The sequence below is a fragment of the Psammomys obesus genome, unplaced genomic scaffold (genome assembly GCF_907164565.1).
Source record: "Psammomys obesus unplaced genomic scaffold, mPsaObe1.curated_primary_1811, whole genome shotgun sequence".
NCBI classification, from domain to species: Eukaryota; Metazoa; Chordata; class Mammalia; order Rodentia; family Muridae; genus Psammomys; species Psammomys obesus.
In genome coordinates, this window is record NW_026596034.1 from 27,676,402 (window position 1) to 27,681,430 (window position 5,029).

The following is a 5,029-nucleotide window of genomic DNA, read 5'->3' on the forward strand; positions in this document are numbered from 1 at the left end:
TTCTTCTTCTTCTTCTTCTTCTTCTTCTTCTTCTTCTTCTTCTTCTTTTTAATATTATATAAGAGACTTGAGAGATGGCTTAGCAGTTCAGGCACTTGCTGTTCTCCCAGAGTCTGATTCCCAGCACCTGTGTCTGGTGGCTCACGACATCTGTAACTGTAACTTTAGATGATCTGATGCCTTCTTCAACTTCTGCCCTCTGAGTATACACACATGTGCACATTCTTGGGTACAGACACAGCCGCACCACACACACACACACACACACACACACACACAAATAAATAGAAATAAAATATTTAAAGGCTAGCTAGGATTACCTAGCGAGTTTGTAGCTAGCTTGGGTTGGAGAGCATGTCTAAAAAAATAACATTGAAAGGAAGGATGAAGAATAAGCAAGAACTGAGGAGGAGTGTTCATCTAAGAAGGCCCTAGGGCCCTTTGGTCATCAAGCCTCCTTGACAGTAGCAGAGTTGAGTCTGAGTCAATAGGGACACATGCCACTAGGGCTGCTGGAGGAAAGCTGTTCATCCAAATTTGTTTTGGTCTTTAACTCAAGGTTCCGTGTGAGCAGATGTCCCTCAGGACAGTCAGTGTTCCAGCAGCTAGAGCAGCAGCCAGGCCGCCCGGGAAGGGCCTGCAGACCCTGAGCCCTGGGCCAGCAGATCTCCCTAGCTGCCACTAAGGCAGCCCCATTGGAGTGGCTGTGCAGCTGACCGAGGGGTGTGACCCTTAGCCACTTTGATGTGAGAAATCTGTGCCTCAGCTCCAAGCCAGGGTGACTTATTGAAACCTATCACTACGCTCTTCTCATTAGCCTTTCCAAGCAGGTGGCTGGGACATTTGGACTATTGTTGCCTAGGGGATTTTTCCAGGGCAGAAGAAAAAAGCAGCTGTAAATTATTGTCTCTTCTGGCTTCTGTGAAAGCTAAACTCATCCCAGACTCCAGGACAAGGGTTGTCTGGCTCCCAATTGAAGAGGCTCTATCTAAGTTACATCCCAGAGGGCTGCCTGGGGTCTCTCTCATGTCTCTCTCTCTCTCTCTCTCTCTCTCTCTCTCTTTCCTTCTTTTCTTGATAAGTAAAATTATAGGGTGCCTTGGACGGGATTGCAGTGTGATGAGATAAAGCCCTGGGTCCCAAGGGCTACACAAGGGAGCGGGGAGATGTCTCGTACTGTAAATGGGATTTTGCTTATCTATCTTTTCCTTTTCTTTTTTCTTTTTGAGATTCCTAGAAAATTGCAGGTTTGTGGATGGGAAGGGGCAAGGTCCACATAGGTCCATATACAAATGGTTTGCAGCATGATTCACTGCCATTTTAACATCCTCATTTGAAATATCTCATACAAAAGAAAAATTGTAAGCACCTTCCATGGAATTCGTTATGCTAGGATTCTTGAGTCTCAGCTGGTAAAAGGCTTCAATTGGATGCTGGGTGAGACTGGCTTGCCTCAGGAGAAAAGGATTTCTTCTCTGTCTCCTACCAGCAGGGGTGGTAGGTGGCTGTCTGTCTCCTTAGGAGGCCCTCGCTACCATCCATTCTTTTTGTGTTCTGTAACCACAGTGATCCTTGTCCCTTTTGGGATTTTATGCCTACTGTTGGCAGCCCCTGTGTGTTTTGCTAGCCTTTGCTGGCTTCCACAAGCTCCACCCACCTCTGCAAAAATAGCTTTGTTAAAACTCTTCCATCTACCATGCTGTGACTCTTTTTTTGGGGCTGGAGAGATGGCTCAGGAGTTAAGAAACTGGAGCTCTTTCAGAGGACCTAGGTTCAGCCACCAACACATACATGGCGGCTTACAATTATCTGTAACGTCAGTTCCCGGGGATCTAATGCCTTCTTCTAGCCCCTGCAGGCACCAGGCATACACACGGTGCACATACACACACGCAAACACTCACATACATAGCATACAACTAAATTCGAAGTAAGGTTTTCAAACCTGACATGGTGGCCCACACCTATGACTCCAGCATGCTAGAGGGTGAGGCAGGGGTATTGCTGTGAGTTTGAGGTCTCGACCAAACAGAAATCCTCCTCCTATGACTTGGAGAATTTTGGTTTTGCTTTTGGAGACCAGGTCTCACACTGTAGCTCAGACTGGCCTAGAACTCACGATGTAACCCAGGGTAGTCCTGACAAACACATGAAAAGATGGACAAAAGCATCAGTGATAACAAAATGCAAAGCAAAACCACAGCGAGGTATCATTTCCTGTGCCTACAGGGTCTCCCTCCGTAGCCCAGGCTGACCTAGAATTTATCATGTAGCCCATGCTAGCCTTACTTTCCTTGCTAGAATTAGATGCATGAGCCACCATGACTAGCCTATAATTTAAAGCACGAACATGGGCCTGGGGATGTAGCTTGTTGACAGAGCAAACAAACAAAAACACAGGAAAGAATGAACGCTGGCCAGAATGCAAAGGTATGTGAACGGAGCAGCTGCTGTGGAAGAGTTTGCTGGCTCCCAGAAAGCTAAAGATAGCATCGTTTTATGACCTAGCAGTTAAAAAAAAAAAATCCACAAAAGCAAGCACTTGAACAAATAGTCACACACTGATGAACACAGGAGCACAGTTCACACACAACGCCAGTGGTAGCACCACCTCTTCTTGTCAATTAACCAGTGACTAGCTGGATGCATAGAACACAGACCAGACACACAACTGAATATTATTCAGTTATAAGGAATCCAATGCTGCCAACATAGACAAGTCATAAAAATGCAAAGCCAGCCGAAGGGAGCCAGACAAATGATGTTCTCTGAGCCCCTTATAGAAACATGGGAAAGTGTGAAGTTCCCCCAGGGAACTGGGTTAGAGGTTAACAGGGACTAGAGAGAAAACTCTAGATTTTGATGTAAGAATTCAGAGGGTAAAGTTTCTGTTGAGAGTGATCAGAAGTGTTGAGCTGGAGAGATGGCTCAGCTGTTAGAGCCCAGGCTCACAACCCAAAATGAAAGAAGCTTTGAGTACTGGCATGGCGGAGCACACCTTTGATTCCAGCACTCAGGAGGCAGAGGCAGGCAGATCTCTGAGTTTGAGGCCAATACATACCAATCAACAAACCAAAACTAAGTGCAGACAAAACCCCCACCAGATCTGTGTGTTGAAGTTGAGCGATAGCCTTTACGAACTGGAGAGATGGCGCGGCAATTACAAGCACCGGCCTCTCTTCCACAGGACCTGGGCTTGATTCTCAGCACCGTGGTTCATAGCCATCTGTAACTTCAGTCCCTGGGCAGACTCCATACCCTCCTCTGACCTCCGAGGATACCAAGCACACTGGTGGTACACAAGTAGACATATAAGCAAAACCTTCAACACATGAAATGAATCTAAAAATGGTTCAGAATCTTGTCCATGGGGTTAAGGCACTTGCTGCCAGACCTGATGACCTGAATGTTCCTTGCCGACACTGGCATCCCTTCTCCTCTCAGGGCACCAACCTTCCTCTGTACAAAGGCTTCCAAAGACAACCTGATTGGTGGCCTCATAGGAAGATGTCAAACCTCAGAACTGGCCCTCGTGGGTCCCATCTCTCATGCTCTTAACAAGAGTAGATTCTGCAGGAAAATGGAAAATGGCCCCGCTCTTTCCACCTCCCTGTGCCCATAGTGTGCCAAGAGACTTTGTATGGAAAGAGAAAGCCTGGAAATACAAAAGAAAAATGTATAAAAGCAGAACTCTGGCCCTTATCAGAGCAGCAAAACCAGGAAGTGGAACTGTTAATGGGCTCCAAACAATGACACTCAGGCCAAAATGGCTGACACTCCACATCTGGGGAAGGCAGGCAGAGATGGTGCTGGAGAAGGAGCAGAGAGTTCTTTCTACTCTTGACCTGCAGGCAGCAGGAAGAGAGAGAAACCACTGGGCCTGGCTTAGGATTTTGAGACCTCAAAGCCTGCACCTGGTGACATACTTCCTTCTACAAAGCCTACTCCAGCAAGGCCACACCTCCTAATCCCTCCCAAGTAGTGCCACTCTCTGATGACTAAGCATTCAAATATATGAGCCTCTGGGAGCCATTCTTATTCAAACCACCACACCGTCCCAGTTTTCTCTTTATTTCTGACTTAGGAGAGAGACGGCATAATACAAACCCCCAACCAACCCGGCAGGATGCCCCACTTGTGTTAGTCTGTGCCTGCATCCATCTTGTGTTGCTACAACAGAACACCCATGTTGTGACTATCAGGATAAAGTGGCAAAAGGTACCTTGGCAGGTTAGCAGCGGAGGTATGCTGCCAAGATGATCTAAGCAAGAGCTTCATTGGGGGAGGCAGGGAGAGCGAAAGGCCATCTCAGAGAATTAGAGACAGAAGGAGAGGAAGGCAGTACAAACAAGATACAGAGAGCGATCTGGGCTGGAACCTTTTTTTTTTTTTTTTTTTTTTTTTGAGACAGGGTTTCTGTGTAACAGCTCTGGTTGTCCTGGAACTCGATTTATAGAGACCCACCTGCCTCTGCCTCTGCTGGGATTGAAGGTGTGCACCACCATACCTGGCTGTGGCGGGGACGCCTTTGGACGGGCAACTCACAGCGTCAGTGGAAATGTGCCTCACCTGGCTGTGGAGGTGAGAACTTCAGCTGAGTCACTGGGAGGCAGGTGGAGATCGCCTGATTTACAACAGGGACAGCTTCTAACAAACAGAAATTGAGTTCTGCCCTGTCCTGGAGGCTGCAAGTCTAAGATCAAGGTGCCAGCTGCTTTAGTGAATCTGAGTCCCAGACTGCCCTGTGAAGGCCTTGCTGGTTCCCACTCGAAGAAAGGAGGAAGGGCCCAGAGAGGCAAAAATGGCTCTTTCATAAAGATTTTAGTTCCACCTGTGAGGGTAGAAACCTCAGGGCCCATTTTCCTCTGATGGAACTGACTGCTCTGTGTTGTGGCCTCCAGCCTGGGCCTGGGGCTTTTGCACTTGCAAAGTAGGTACTCTGGTACATTCAAGTCGTCGTCCATTCTGAAGAGAAATTTTCTAATATTTGGGCTAGCTCAGCCGTACAGCCCACACACACACACACACA